Here is a 16221-nt window from a genome sequence, read left to right on the forward strand (position 1 = left end):
TGCTGTGAGAAGCAGTCACTTCTGTTGGTCTGGGAACCATAAATCCAGAAGACACTCTGAACTGATCAATTCCAATGAACCCTGATTTATACAGGAGACAAGTTTCCACTGACACGGTTATACTCCTGATCATTGCTATTAGTTACAGTCACTTGAACAAACACATTACATCAGCAGCTTTGACTCCGATATAAATCATATGGTGGATGTAACACAAACATCTCAAAGTCCAGGACATTATCTTAATGAGACCTCTCTCAGGAATAAAGTTAGAATCTGTGCTCATACAGGACTGATCCAACAATAATGAGCGGCTTCATTTACAGTTTTCATGTAATTGTATTGGCCATGTTCACTCTTGGCGATTCATTTATAATGTATACCGATTTATCCGCAGTGCACATTGAATCCAGGGACTCAACCAGACCCGTTTCACTCTGTTCCTGCAGTTTCCCAATCAAAAAATGAATTTTGATTCCTTAACACGCGGAGAGTTAAAGGGCAGGTTGAGGATTGCAGCCGAGAAATGACTGTGGGTGATATTAGGGGACGGAGACTGAAAGTGCCCCATTGAGATTCCTCTCTCCGCTATTTTACTGCAGGTGTTTACCCGTTTATTCTACATTGGTTAACGTGTCCAGTAAAGTTAGCCCCGTGTAACGCCGAGCTGAGCTGATGACCTGATTTGACCTCCATCACAAAGGCCCCCTGTTTCCCTCACCCACCTCCTTTCCTTCCTCTGCCCATTGCCATTGAAACCCTCATCCATGCCTCTGTCCCTTCCAGACTCCATTCCTCCAATACAGTCCTGGCCGGCCACCGATCCTCCACCTTCCATAAACGTGAGCTCGTCCATAACTCTGTTGCCTGTGACCAACCAGCACCAGGTCCCGCTCGGCCTCACTGACCCTCACTGGCTCCCACTCCCATATCCCTGAAATTTAGAATCCTCATCCTTGAATTTAAATCCGTCCATGACCCACCCCTCTGCATTCCCCTCCTCTCCTCCACAAATAAAATCATAGAATTTGATGGAGGCCATTCGACCCATCGTGCTTGTGCCGGCTCTTTGAAAGAACTATCCAATTCGTCCCACCCGCCTGCTCTTTCCCCATAGCCCTGCACATTTCCCTATGCACCGACAGCAAATCCACTCATGACCTCCTCGCTCATCAGACATTGGCCTCTTTTGGTGGGACGACCCTCGCTTGTTTCCACTCACCTATCTGATCGTAACCAGGAGAAGCTTCTCTTCCCACCCGATCACCGTTACCTCTGACGTCTCTGAAGGTTCAATCCTTGGCTCCCTCCTTGTCCTCATCTGCATGCTGCCCTTTGGTGACTTCGTCCACAAACATGGACCTCCTTTCAGATGAACACTGACAAAACAACCTCCTCCCTCGACCTTTGCAATGTCTTTGTGTTATCAGATCGACATCCTGTTTTAAATTTCCTCCAATTTCCTTGGAATGTCATGATCTTTGGTCGCACAATCTCCACATCCTCGGCACTGATTCCAGCCCCATGCCTGGCTTTAGTCTGAGGCTGAATCTGAATGTTCGTAACTTTTACGTCCCATTCGACCCCGTGCTGAGCTTCTGACCCCATATCCTCTCCATCACAAAGACCGCCTACTTCCAGGTCCTTAATAACGCCCGTTCCACTCACCCTGCTAAGCTTCTACAACCGTTAGCCATGCCTTTCTACCCTCTATGGCCTTTCTTCTCCTCTCTGGTATCTCCAAAAACTTCAACTCATCCAAAGCTTTGCTCCCTGTAACGTATCCCTCATTAACTCCTTCACCAATCTTCCAAGCCCCGACTCATCTGCATTGGCTTCCAGTCTCCTAAGTCTTTATTTTTTTCTTTCTTACGTTGAAATACATAAAAGCCTCACCCCTCCCTATCTCTGCAATCTCCTCCATCTTTACAGTCCCTCGCCCTTCTCGTCCACCTCTGGCTGCTGGTGTATCCACAGTCTCTTTGCCCTACTTTTGGCAGCTGATCGTTAAGCCACAGCCACGCCCCAGAATGTGCTCCCTAAGCCCCTCCATCTACATTACTCCCTTTCAATGTCAGCTGTGATTCAGTGGGTGGCACTCTTGCCTCTGAGTTAGAAGTTGAGAAGGTTGTGGGTTCATAGACCCACTCCAGAGAGTTGAACACAATATCTTCATTTCAGTGCTGTACTGAGGTAATGCTGCACTGTCAGAGGTGCTGTCCTTCAGATGAGACGTTCAACCGAGGGCCAGTCTGACCCCTCAAGTCGATGTACAAGATCCCATGGCACTATTCGAAGAAGAGCAGGGAAGTTCTCCCCGGTGGTCTGGGCCAATATTTATGCCTCAACCAACATCACTAAAACCAGTTGATCTTCTCAATTTCATATTACGGTTTGTGGGATCTTGCTGTGTGCAGTTTGGCCGCTGTGTTTCTTACATTATAACAGTGGCTGCAAAGCACTTTGGGACAGACTGAGATTGTGAAATGCGCTGTATAAATGCAACTTTCTTTCTTTCTTTCTATCCATCTCTTGCTCCATACTTTTGTCCCTCAACGAATATCCCCATCTTTGGCTGGGGTCCATTTTTGTCTGATTATCTCTCTGTGAATCCCTTTAATTTTTATCCATGTTGAAGGCGCTTTTTCAATCCAGGTAGTTATTGTTATACTTTACCATCCTCCTCTGTCTTCATCCCACCATTGGTGGCCATTCCTTCACACAACTAAAACCAACCTTATCCCCTCCGTCTCTCGTTTTACACCCCCCTTAAACCCTCCTTGCCGAAGGATTTCATCATCCCTCCTGATTCCGTTTGTGCCTGTTTTACTTCCAGCCCCTGTGAATCCCCTTGGGAATGTTTATTACATTAAAGGCGGTCTGTGAATGCAAGTTGTTGTTGATTTTCATTGGAATGTGTTCATTCGTTGTCCACAGTGTGAGCAAAAGTAATTTCTGGGCTAATATTCTTGTATCAGAAAGAGATTTATATAATAGGCGGATTTGATGAGATACATTAACATCGGCAGCTACTCGGAGAAATCTTTTTGTTCGAACAACATAAATTGGTTTGTCCACAGACAGCACATTGAAATAGGTTTGTCCCACTGTGAGGCAATCTTCAGGGAGTCTGCTATCTAAGATGAAACCAGCTACAGTTACTAAGATGAAGATTTATTAATTATTTGTCTTTTTTCTCTTTGGTTATAACTCATTTTACTGCACCCTGGCTGATGACTCGGATGAAGCTTTAATCGTTAGTCTCGTCGGTTAGGGGCTGATTCACTTTTTGCCATCCAATCTGCGATATCACTGCTCCCTGGGGCTGATTGAGAAAGGCCCCGTATGTTCTGACATTGTGTTGTCTTGGTATGAAATTAGATTGTTGTTTTTGGTACGGGAGGGAGAGAGAAATCCATTGGATACGTGTAGACCAAAGGTTCCAATCTTGTTTGTGGAGAAACTCTTAGAATCCATCATTAGATCTAAAACTGTGGAGCAGGTAGCAGTGCTCGGGTTAATCAAGGAATGTCCATGTGGCAAACGCCACTAACTCCCACTGTTTCTGGAGATGATTTGGACTAAGACAATCTCTAATTTTGCTGAGAAGCAAAAGCAGGGTTTGGCAAAATATGAGGAAGACTATAACAACATTAAAGAACGATGCAGGCAGCTTGGCTGGATTGAGCAGACACGAGGAAGCTGTATTTTAATGTAAAGTGATAGATATTGGAAGCAAATCAATGAATTTGTGTATACAGTTAATGAAAAGACGCCGAATGATGTTGAGTGAAAGTGAGAATTAAGTACTTAAATGTATAATTCCATGGAATTGTGACGGCAGCTCCATAAATCATAAACAAATGCAAACAGCATTTTGAATTTTATAAGTAGGGTCACACAGTGCAAAAATAAAGAAGCAATGACAAATTTGTACAAAACATGGGTTGGCCCACAATTCCAGAGTATTGTGTGCAGCTTTGTGCATCCCATTATAGAAACTACATTAAAGCCATCGAGAGCACAGTGTAGATTCAATCGAATGAAGCCCAGGAAGGGAAACTGTCTTCGGGTTAGATATTGGAACTATTTCCACAGAAACAGTGAAGACTGTGGGGAACAACATCGTAAAGGGCAAGGAGGGTGAAAAATTCCTAAAATGTGTTTTGTAGAACTTTCTTAATCAGTCTGTTTCTCGCCCAAAGAGGAAGGAGGCGGTGCTGGATCCAATTTTATGGAATGAAGTAAGGCAAGTGGACTGAGTTTCATTGGGAGAACATCTGGGTAATTGTGATCATAATATAATTTGGATTAAAGTAGTTATAGAAAGGGGCAAATGAAATTCAGCGGTGAAAATACCTAACGGGAAGGGAGACAACATCAGTGCTTTGAAAAGGGATAGAACCATAGAACCATGGAAAAGATTCAGCACAGAAGATGGCCATTCGGCCCATCGTGTCCGCGCCAGCTCGAAGAACAACCATGTGCCCATTCTAATCCCATCTCCCAGCACCTGGTCCGTCGCCCTGCAGCTTACAGCACTTTAGGTGCAGATCCAGGTACTTTTTAAAAGAGTTGAGGGTCCCTGCTTCTACCACCAATTCGGGCTCCGAATTCCATACACCCACCGCCCTCTGGGTAAAAAAAGCTTTTCCTCATGTCGCCTCTAATCCTTCCGCCAATCAGTTTAAATCTATTTCCTCTTGTTCTTGAACTCTCCGCTAGGGGAAACAGGTACTTCCTGCCTCCTCAACCTGGGCCCCTCATGATTTTGTACACCTCAATCAAGTCTCCCCTCAGCCTCCTCTGCTCCAAGGAAAACAACCCCAGCCTATCCAATCTCTCCTTGCAGCTGCAATTTTCAAGCCCTGGCAACATTCTTGTAAATCTCCTCTGCACTCTCTCCAGAGCAATTACGTCCTTCCTGTAATGTGGTGACCAGAACTGCGCACAATACTCCAGCTGTGGCATTACCAGCGTTTTATACAGTTCCATCATTACATCCCTGCTTTTGTATTCTGTACCTCGGCTAAGAACGGAGAGCATTCCGTGTGCCTTCTTCACAACCTTATCTACCTGTACTGCCACCTTCAGGGACCTGTGCACATGCACTCCAAGGTCTCTCACTTCCTCGACCCCTCTCAATATATTCCCGTTTATTGCGTATTCCCTTTTACTGGTTGCCTTCCCCAAGTGCTGTTGTTCCCCCCAGTCTTCTCCGGGTTGAACTCCATTTGCCACTTTTCCGCCCACACCACCAACCCATTGATATCTTCTTGGAGTCGACAGCTATCCTCTTCACTATCAACCACACATCCAATTTTTGTGTTGCTTGCAAATTTGCGAATTATGCCCTCGACATTCAAGTCCAAATCATTAATATATACCACAAACTGCAAGGGACCCAACACTGAGCCCCGTGGCACACCACCGGAAACGGATTTCCATTCGCAAAGACATCCATCGACTTTGACCCTTTGTTTCCTGTTACTGAGCCAATTTTTGGATCCAATTTGCCACATTTCCTTGTATCCCATGGACTTTTACCTTTCTGACCAGTCTGCCACTTGGGACCTTGTCAAATTCCTTACCAAATTCCAGGTAGACAACATCCACTGCACTACCCTCATCAATCCTCCTTGTCACTTCCTCAAAGAATTCAATCAGATTTGTCAGGCATGACCTTCCCTGAACAAATCCATGCTGACTATCCCTGATTAAACCATGTCTTTCCAAGTGACAGTTTATCCTATCTCTCAGTATTGATTCTAATAGTTTGCCCACCACCGAGGTAAGACTGACCAGCCTATAATTGTTCGGCCTTCCCCTCGTACCCTATTCAAACAATGGTACTACGTTTGCAGTATTCCAGTCCTGCGGGAGCTCCCCTGTATCTAGTGAGGATTGGAAAATGATCCTCAGAGCATCCGCTATTTCCTCCCTGGCTTTCGTCAAGAGCTTCGGAAACAATCCATTCGGCCCTGGTGACTTATGAACAATCAAGGATTCCAGTCCTTCCAGTACTTCCTCTCTCGTTATGTTCACCTTATCCAATATTTCACACCTCTCCTCTTTAAAGTTTACCGCAGGATCTTGCACAGGGGCAAATTGTTGTTGAAACAAGCTGTTGTGGGGGGCGGGGTCGACGCGATTAGACCCCACTTGTGGTGCTTGCCAGACCGCTAACATTAATCACTCATGAGCATGGGAACAGGAGGAGGCCATTCAGACCCTCCAGCTTGTTCCACCATTCTATTAGATGGTGGCTGATCTGGACCTCAACTCCATTTACTCGCCTTTGTTCCAAAATTGCAGAGAGAGTAAGCGTTCTCCAAGGCGGCCTTCGAGACACACGACAACGCAAAATCGTCGAGCAGAAGTTGATAGCCAAGTTCCGCACCCATGAGGACGGCCTCAACCGGGATCTTGGGTTCATGTCACGCTACACGTAACCCCACCAGCAAAAAGGGGGAAAAAATTTATATGTTTTTTAAAATTCTCTCTCTCTCTCTCTGCCATTTTGAGTTTCTTTCTGCCTGCCTGTGTAATAGACACAATGTATGTCCAGTGCACTGGGACGTGCTGTTCTCCGTGACTGGCCTGTTTGAAGAACAACGACACCTTTTGATTGGTGTGATGCTGTCCCAACATAGTATAAGATATGCGATTTGAGAACCTTTTCATTCATTCATCTGACGAAGGAGATAATCTCCGAAAGCTTTTGATTTTAAAATAAATTTGTTGGACTATAACCTGGTGTTGTAAGATTCCTCACCTTGAACTATAATCAAAGGGGAGTGCCTGTCCCTTTAAATATCTGCCCCATTCCCACAGGCAGTGGGAGGAGGAACAGCGCGCGGTCTCATTCCGCCCAAAACCAGCGGGGCCTCGCGCGAGGGAGCAGCTCCATGAGGGGGCGGGGCCAGTGGGTGAGGGCGGGGCCTCGGTTCTGACGTCTCCAGGAGCCCAGCGCGCAGGCGCGGGAGAGGCTCTGCGCGTTCGCCAGACGGAGTCGGAGGGTCGGGAGCAGGGAGGCGGGGGGCCGGGGACAAGACACTGAGAAACCGGGCGGAGGCCGCGCCCCACGGCTTATAAACATGGAGCGAGGCCGCAGGAACCGAGTCGGATCCTCTGGTCCCGAGTGTGAGCAGCCGGACGGCAACTGCGGGACTTCTCCCCGGGGACAGACCCGGGTTACCGGGGTAACCGGCCGCCATCTTGGTACAGGAGGAGGGAGCGTCACTGCGCATGCGCGGCCATCTTGGTACAGGAACAGAGTGGGCGGGCCTTCAGGATATTTCACTCAGAATCTCAACCCGTGCTGTACCTGCCCCGGGAGTGTTTGATGGGACAGTGTAGAGGGAGCTTTACTCTGTATCTAACCCGTGCTGTACCTGCCCTGGGAGTGTTTGATGGGACAGTGTAGAGGGAGCTTTACTCTGTATCTAACCCGTGCTGTACCTGAACTGGGAGTGTTTGATGGGACAGTGTAGAGGGAGCTTTACTCTGTATCTAACCCGTGCTGTACCTGCCCTGGGAGTGTTTGATGGGACAGTGTAGAGGGAGCTTTACTCTGTATCTAACCCGTGCTGTACCTGCCCTGGGAGTGTTTGATGGGACAGTGTAGAGGGAGCTTTACTCTGTATCTAACCCGTGCTGTACCTGCCCTGGGAGTGTTTGATGGGACAGTGTAGAGGGAGCTTTACTCTGTATCTAACCCGTGCTGTACCTGAACTGGGAGTGTTTGATGGGACAGTGTAGAGGGAGCTTTACTCTGTATCTAACCCGTGCTGTACCTGCCCTGGGAGTGTTTGATGGGACAGTGTAGAGGGAGCTTTACTCTGTATCTAACCCGTGCTGTACCTGCCCTGGGAGTGTTTGATGGGACAGTGTAGAGGGAGCTTTACTCTGTATCTAACCCGTGCTGTACCTGAACTGGGAGTGTTTGATGGGACAGTGTAGAGGGAGCTTTACTCTGTATCTAACCCGTGCTGTACCTGCCCTGGGAGTGTTTGATGGGACAGTGTAGAGGGAGCTTTACTCTGTATCTAACCCGTGCTGTACCTGCCCTGGGAGTGTTTGATGGGACAGTGTAGAGGGAGCTTTACTCTGTATCTAACCCGTGCTGTACCTGCCCTGGGAGTGTTTGATGGGACAGTGTAGAGGGAGCTTTACTCTGTATCTAACCCGTGCTGTACCTGAACTGGGAGTGTTTGATGGGACAGTGTAGAGGGAGCTTTACTCTGTATCTAACCCGTGCTGTACCTGCCCTGGGAGTGTTTGATGGGACAGTGTAGAGGGAGCTTTACTCTGTATCTAACCCGTGCTGTACCTGCCCTGGGAGTGTTTGATGGGACAGTGTAGAGGGAGCTTTACTCTGTATCTAACCCGTGCTGTACCTGCCCTGGGAGTGTTTGATGGGACAGTGTAGAGGGAGCTTTACTCTGTATCTAACCCGTGCTGTACCTGCCCTGGGAGTGTTTGATGGGACAGTGTAGAGGGAGCTTTACTCTGTATCTAACCCGTGCTGTACCTGAACTGGGAGTGTTTGATGGGACAGTGTAGAGGGAGCTTTACTCTGTATCTAACCCGTGCTGTACCTGCCCTGGGAGTGTTTGATGGGACAGTGTAGAGGGAGCTTTACTCTGTATCTAACCCGTGCTGTACCTGCCCTGGGAGTGTTTGATGGGACAGTGTAGAGGGAGCTTTACTCTGTATCTAACCCGTGCTGTACCTGCCCTGGGAGTGTTTGATGGGACAGTGTAGAGGGAGCTTTACTCTGTATCTAACCCGTGCTGTACCTGCCCTGGGAGTGTTTGATGGGACAGTGTAGAGGGAGCTTTACTCTGTATCTAACCCGTGCTGTACCTGCCCTGGGAGTGTTTGATGGGACAGTGCAGAGGGAGCTTTACTCTGTATCTAACCCGTGCTGTACCTGCCCCGGGAGTGTTTGATGGGACAGTGCAGAGGGAGCTTTACTCTGTATCTAACCCGTGCTGTACCTGCCCCGGGAGTGTTTGATGGGACAGTGTAGAGGGAGCTTTACTCTGTATCTAACCCGTGCTGTACCTGCCCCGGGAGTGTTTGATGGGACAGTGCAGAGGGAGCTTTACTCTGTATCTAACCCGTGCTGTCCCTGCCCCGGGAGTGTTTGATGGGACAGTGCAGAGGGAGCTTTACTCTGTATCTAACCCTGTACCTGCCCTGGGAGTGTTTGATGAGACAGTGTAGAGGGAGCTTTACTCTGTATCTAACCCTGTACCTGCCCTGGGAGTGTTTGATGAGACAGTGTAGAGGGAGCTTTACTCTGTATCTAACCCTGTACCTGCCCTGGGAGTGTTTGATGGGACAGTGCAGAGGGAGCTTTACTCTGTATCTAACCTGTGCTGTACCTGCCCTGGGAGTGTTTGATGGGACAGTGTAGAGGGAGCTTTACTCTGTATCTAACCTGTGCTGTACCTGCCCTGGGAGTGTTTGATGTGACAGTGTAGAGGGAGCTTTACTCTGTATCTAACCCGTGCTGCACCTGCCCTGGGAGTGTTTGATGGGACAGTGCAGAGGGAGCTTTACTCTGTATCTAACCCGTGCTGTACCTGCCCCGGGAGTGTTTGATGGGACAGTGCAGAGGGAGCTTTACTCTGTATCTAACCCGTGCTGTACCTGCCCCGGGAGTGTTTGATGGGACAGTGTAGAGGGAGCTTCACTCTGTATCTAACCCGTGCTGTACCTGCCCCGGGAGTGTTTGATGGGACAGTGCAGAGGGAGCTTTACTCTGTATCTAACCCGTGCTGTCCCTGCCCCGGGAGTGTTTGATGGGACAGTGTGGAGGGAGCTTTACTCTGTATCTAACCCGTGCTGTACCTGCCCTGGGAGTGTTTGATGGGACAGTGTGGAGGGAGCTTTACTCTGTATCTAACCCGTGCTGTACCTGCCCCGGGAGTGTTTGATGGGACAGTGTAGAGGGAGCTTTACTCTGTATCGAACCCGTGCTGTACCTGCCCCGGGAGTGTTTGATGGGACAGTGTAGAGGGAGCTTTACTCTGTATCTAACCCGTGCTGTACCTGCCCCGGGAGTGTTTGATGGGACAGTGCAGAGGGAGCTTTACTCTGTATCTAACCCGTGCTGTCCCTGCCCCGGGAGTGTTTGATGGGACAGTGCAGAGGGAGCTTTACTCTGTATCTAACCCTGTACCTGCCCTGGGAGTGTTTAATGAGACAGTGTAGAGGGAGCTTTACTCTGTATCTAACCCTGTACCTGCCCTGGGAGTGTTTGATGAGACAGTGTAGAGGGAGCTTTACTCTGTATCTAACCCTGTACCTGCCCTGGGAGTGTTTGATGGGACAGTGCAGAGGGAGCTTTACTCTGTATCTAACCTGTGCTGTACCTGCCCTGGGAGTGTTTGATGGGACAGTGTAGAGGGAGCTTTACTCTGTATCTAACCTGTGCTGTACCTGCCCTGGGAGTGTTTGATGGGACAGTGTAGAGGGAGCTTTACTCTGTATCTAACCCGTGCTGTACCTGCCCTGGGAGTGTTTGATGGGACAGTGCAGAGGGAGCTTTACTCTGTATCTAACCCGTGCTGTACCTGCCCCGGGAGTGTTTGATGGGACAGTGCAGAGGGAGCTTTACTCTGTATCTAACCCGTGCTGTACCTGCCCCGGGAGTGTTTGATGGGACAGTGTGGAGGGAGCTTCACTCTGTATCTAACCCGTGCTGTCCCTGCCCCGGGAGTGTTTGATGGGACAGTGCAGAGGGAGCTTTACTCTGTATCTAACCCTGTACCTGCCCTGGGAGTGTTTGATGAGACAGTGTAGAGGGAGCTTTACTCTGTATCTAACCCGTGCTGTACCTGCCCCGGGAGTGTTTGATGGGACAGTGTAGAGGGAGCTTTACTCTGTATCTAACCCGTGCTGTACCTGCCCTGGGAGTGTTTGATGGGACAGTGTGGAGTGAGCTTTACTCTGTATCTAACCCGTGCTGTACCTGCCCCGGGAGTGTTTGATGGGACAGTGTAGAGGGAGCTTTACTCTGTATCGAACCCGTGCTGTACCTGCCCCGGGAGTGTTTGATGGGACAGTGTAGAGGGAGCTTTACTCTGTATCTAACCCGTGCTGTACCTGCCCCGGGAGTGTTTGATGGGACAGTGCAGAGGGAGCTTTACTCTGTATCTAACCCGTGCTGTCCCTGCCCCGGGAGTGTTTGATGGGACAGTGCAGAGGGAGCTTTACTCTGTATCTAACCCTGTACCTGCCCTGGGAGTGTTTGATGAGACAGTGTAGAGGGAGCTTTACTCTGTATCTAACCCGTGCTGTACCTGCCCCGGGAGTGTTTGATGGGACAGTGCAGAGGGAGCTTTACTCTGTATCGAACCCGTGCTGTACCTGCCCTGGGAGTGTTTGATGGGACAGTGTAGAGGGAGCTTTACTCTGTATCTAACCCGTGCTGTACCTGCCCTGGGAGTGTTTGATGGGACAGTGCAGAGGGAGCTTTACTCTGTATCTAACCCGTGCTGTACCTGCCCCGGGAGTGTTTGATGGGACAGTGTAGAGGGAGCTTTACTCTGTATCTAACCCGTGCTGTACCTGCCCTGGGAGTGTTTGATGGGACAGTGCAGAGGGAGCTTTACTCTGTATCTAACCCTGTACCTGCCCTGCGAGTGTTTAATGAGACAGTGTCGACGGAGCTTTACTCTGTATCTAACCCGTGCTGTACCTGCCCTGGGAGTGTTTGATGGGACAGTGCAGAGGGAGCTTTACTCTGCATCTAACCCGTGCTGTACCTGCCCTGGGAGTGTTTGATGGGACAGTGTGGAGGGAGCTTTACTCTGTATCTAACCCGTGCTGTACCTGCCCTGGGAGTGTTTGATGGGACAGTGCAGAGGGAGCTTTACTCTGTATCTAACCCGTGCTGTACCTGCCCCGGGAGTGTTTGATGGGACAGTGCAGAGGGAGCTTTACTCTGTATCTAACCCGTGCTGTACCTGCCCCGGGAGTGTTTGATGGGACAGTGTCGAGGGAGCTTTACTCTGTATCTAACCCGTGCTGTACCTGTCCTGTGAGTGTTTGATGGGACAGTGCAGAGGGAGCTTTACTCTGTATCTAACCCGTGCTGTACCTGCCCCGGGAGTGTTTGATGGGACAGTGTAGAGGGAGCTTTACTCTGTATCTAACCCGTGCTGTACCTGCCCCGGGAGTGTTTGATGGGACAGTGCAGAGGGAGCTTTACTCTGTATCTAACCCGTGCTGTCCCTGCCCCGGGAGTGTTTGATGGGACAGTGCAGAGGGAGCTTTACTCTGTATCTAACCCTGTACCTGCCCTGGGAGTGTTTGATGAGACAGTGTAGAGGGAGCTTTACTCTGTATCTAACCCTGTACCTGCCCTGGGAGTGTTTGATGAGACAGTGTAGAGGGAGCTTTACTCTGTTTCTAACCCGTGCTGTACCTGCCCTGGGAGTGTGATGGGACAGTGCAGAGGGAGCTTTACTCTGTATCTAACCCGTGCTGTACCTGCCCTGGGAGTGTTTGGGACAGTGTACAGCAATCAATAACCAATGATTAACACTATTCACCCCTATTTATTAAAATCTGGGATATCGTTTCTGAACAGCTTTATCAACGGAGCCTCTCACTTTTCCTCTCCCCAAAATGTATCACTTCACATTTCTCTGCATTAAATTTCATCTGCCATCTATCTGTCCAATTTATTATCCAGTGTCCGTGACACTGAAGTCACTTCCAGTCCTCTTCACAGTTCCCCACACTCCCTATCTTGGTGGCATTTGAATTATCTGGAGATTTTCATCTTGTGCCCTATATACCCGAGCCCTGATCATTTCCCTGCATTGAGAAGAGCAATGGACCCAACACTGACCCTGGGGGACACCACTGTTTACATCCCTCCAGTCTGAACAATATCCATTATCCACGACTCTCTGTTTTCTGCCCTTTCCCCAACTTCCTGTCCACGCTGCCCCACTCCCTTCAATTCCGTGAGCCTTAATTTTATCAACAAGCCTCCTGTGCGGCACCTTCTCAAACACCTTTAGACAATCCATCTACACAACACCCACTGAATTCCCTTCCTCACCACACTGTGTTATTTCCTCAAATAATCCCTGCTGTCTGTCCTGAATTCATCCATTTTACTAACAAATTTGAAATGTTTGCTCCACCCCACAGGGTTCCATCTGTTTAAAGCCACACAGAGAGAGGTGGGAGAGGCCCATTGTTGGACAGTGTGAGCTGAGGGGTGGGAGAGGCCCATTGTTGGACAGTGTGAGCTGAGGGGTGGGAGAGGCCCATTGTTGGACAGTGTGAGCTGAGGGGTGGGAGAGGCCCATTGTTGGACAGTGTGAGCTGAGGGGTGGGAGAGGCCCATTGTTGGACAGTGTGAGCTGAGGGGTGGGAGAGGCCCATTGTTGGACAGTGTGAGCTGAGGGGTGGGAGAGGCCCATTGTTGGACAGTGTGAGCTGAGCAGGCGCAGGAGACGCAGACTTGCGAAAACACCGAGTGCCGCCCCAGACCCCAATATAAAACAGTGAACATTATCCCCCAGACCCCAATATAAAACAGTGAACATTATCCCCTCAGACCCCAATATAAAACAGTGAACATTATCCCCCCCAGACCCCAATATAAAACAGTGAACATTATCCCCCCCAGACCCCAATATAAAACAGTGAACATTATCCCCCCAGACCCCAATATAAAACAGTGAACATTATCCCCCCAGACCCCAATATAAAACAGTGAACATTATCCCCCCCAGACCCCAATATAAAACAGTGAACATTATCCCCCCCAGACCCCAATATAAAGCAGTGAACATTATCCCCCCAGACCCCAATATAAAACAGTGAACATTATCCCCCCAGACCCCAATATAAAACAGTGAACATTATCCCCCCCAGACCCCAATATAAAACAGTGAACATTATCCCCCCCAGACCCCAATATAAAACAGTGAACATTATCCCCCCCAGACCCCAATATAAAACAGTGAACATTATCCACAGACCCCAAAAAAAACAGTGAACATTGTCCCCCCAGACCCCAATATAAAACAGTGAACATTATCCCCCCAGACCCCAATATAATACAGTGAACATTATCCACAGACCCCAAAAAAAACAGTGAACATTATCCCCCCCAGACCCCAATAGAAAACAGTGAACATTATCCCCCCAGACCCCAATATAAAACAGTGAACATTATCCCCCCCAGACCCCAAAAGAAAACAGTGAACATTATCCCCCCCAGACCCCAATATAAAACAGTGAACATTATCCCTCCCAGACCCCAATAGAAAACAGTGAACATTATCCCCCCCAGACCCCAATAGAAAACAGTGAACATTATCCCCCCCAGACCCCAATATAAAACAGTGAACATTATCCCCCCCAGACCCCAATATAAAACAGTGAACATTATCCACAGACCCCAATATAAAACAGTGAACATTGTCCCCCCAGACCCCAATAGAAAACAGTGAACATTATCCCCCCAGACCCCAATATAAAACAGTGAACATTATCCCCCCAGACCCCAATATAAAACAGTGAACATTATCCCCCCAGACCCCAAAAAAAACATTGAATATTATCCCCCAGACCCCAATATAAAACAGTGAACATTATCCCCCCCAGACCCCAATAGAAAACAGTGAACATTATCCCCCCAGACCCCAATATAAAACAGTGAACATTATCCCCCCAGACCCCAATATAAAACAGTGAACATTATCCCCCCCAGACCCCAATATAAAACAGTGAACATTAACCCCCCAGACCCCAAAAAAAACAGCGAACATTATCCCCCAGACCCCAATATAAAACAGTGAACATTATCTCCCCCAGACCCCAATAGAAAACAGTGAACATTATCCCCCCAGACCCCAAAAAAAACAGTGAACATTATCCCCCCCAGACCCCAAAATAAAACAGTGAACATTATCCCCCCCAGACCCTAATATAAAACAGTGAACATTATCCCCCAGACCCCAATATAAAACAGTGAACATTATCCCCCCAGACCCCAATATAAAACAGTGAACATTATCCCCCAGACCCCAATATAAAACAGTGAACATTATCCCTCCAGACCCCAATATAAAACAGTGAACATTATCCCCCCCAGACCCCAATATAAAACAGTGAACATTATCCCCCCCAGACCCCAATATAAAACAGTGAACATTATCCACAGACCCCCAAAAAAACAGTGAACATTATCCCCCCCAGACCCCAAAAGAAAACAGTGAACATTATCCCCCCCAGACCCCAATATAAAACAGTGAACATTATCCCCCCCAGACCCCAATATAAAACAGTGAATATTATCCCCCCAGACCCCAATATAAAACAGTGAACATTATCCCCCCCAGACCCCAATATAAAACAGTGAACATTATCCCCCCCAGACCCCAATATAAAACAGTGAACATTATCCACAGACCCCAAAAAAAAACAGTGAACATTGTCCCCCCAGACCCCAATATAAAACAGTGAACATTATCCCCCCAGACCCCAATATAATACAGTGAACATTATCCACAGATCCCAAAAAAAACAGTGAATATTATCCCCCCCAGACCCCAATATAAAACAGTGAACATTATCCACAGACCCCAAAAAAAACAGTGAACATTATCCCCCCAAGACCCCAATAGAAAACAGTGAACATTATCCCCCCAGACCCCAATATAAAACAGTGAACATGATCCCCCCCAGACCCCAATATAAAACAGTGAACATTGTTCGCCCCCAGACCCCAATATAAAACAGTGAACATTATCCCCCCAGACCCCAAAAAAACAGCGAACATTATCCCCCAGACCCCAATATAAAACAGTGAACATTATCCCCCCCAGACCCCAATATAAAACAGTGAACATTATCCCTCCCAGACCCCAATAGAAAACAGTGAACATTATCCCCCCCAGACCCCAATAGAAAACAGTGAACATTATCCCCCCCAGACCCCAATATAAAACAGTGAACATTATCCCTCCCAGACCCCAACATAAAACAGTGAACATTATCCCCCCCAGACCCCAACATAAAACAGTGAACATTATCCCCAGACCCCAATATAAAACACTGAACATTAACCCCCCCAGACCCCAATATAAAACAGTGAACATTATCACCCCCAGACCCCAAAATAAAACAGTGAATATTATACCCCCTAGACCCCAATATAAAACAGTGAACATTATCCCC

The 16221-nt window shown here is 48.4% G+C and overlaps 1 pseudogene; it reads left to right on the plus strand.

The window, feature by feature from the left end:
• The first annotated feature begins 7097 nt into the window (after window positions 1-7097).
• LOC137315744 (zinc finger protein 271-like) overlaps window positions 7098-16221 on the plus strand; it is a 31533-nt pseudogene continuing 22409 nt past the window's right edge.

Source organism: Heptranchias perlo, unplaced genomic scaffold, assembly GCF_035084215.1.
Source record: "Heptranchias perlo isolate sHepPer1 unplaced genomic scaffold, sHepPer1.hap1 HAP1_SCAFFOLD_56, whole genome shotgun sequence".
NCBI classification, from domain to species: domain Eukaryota; kingdom Metazoa; phylum Chordata; class Chondrichthyes; order Hexanchiformes; family Hexanchidae; genus Heptranchias; species Heptranchias perlo.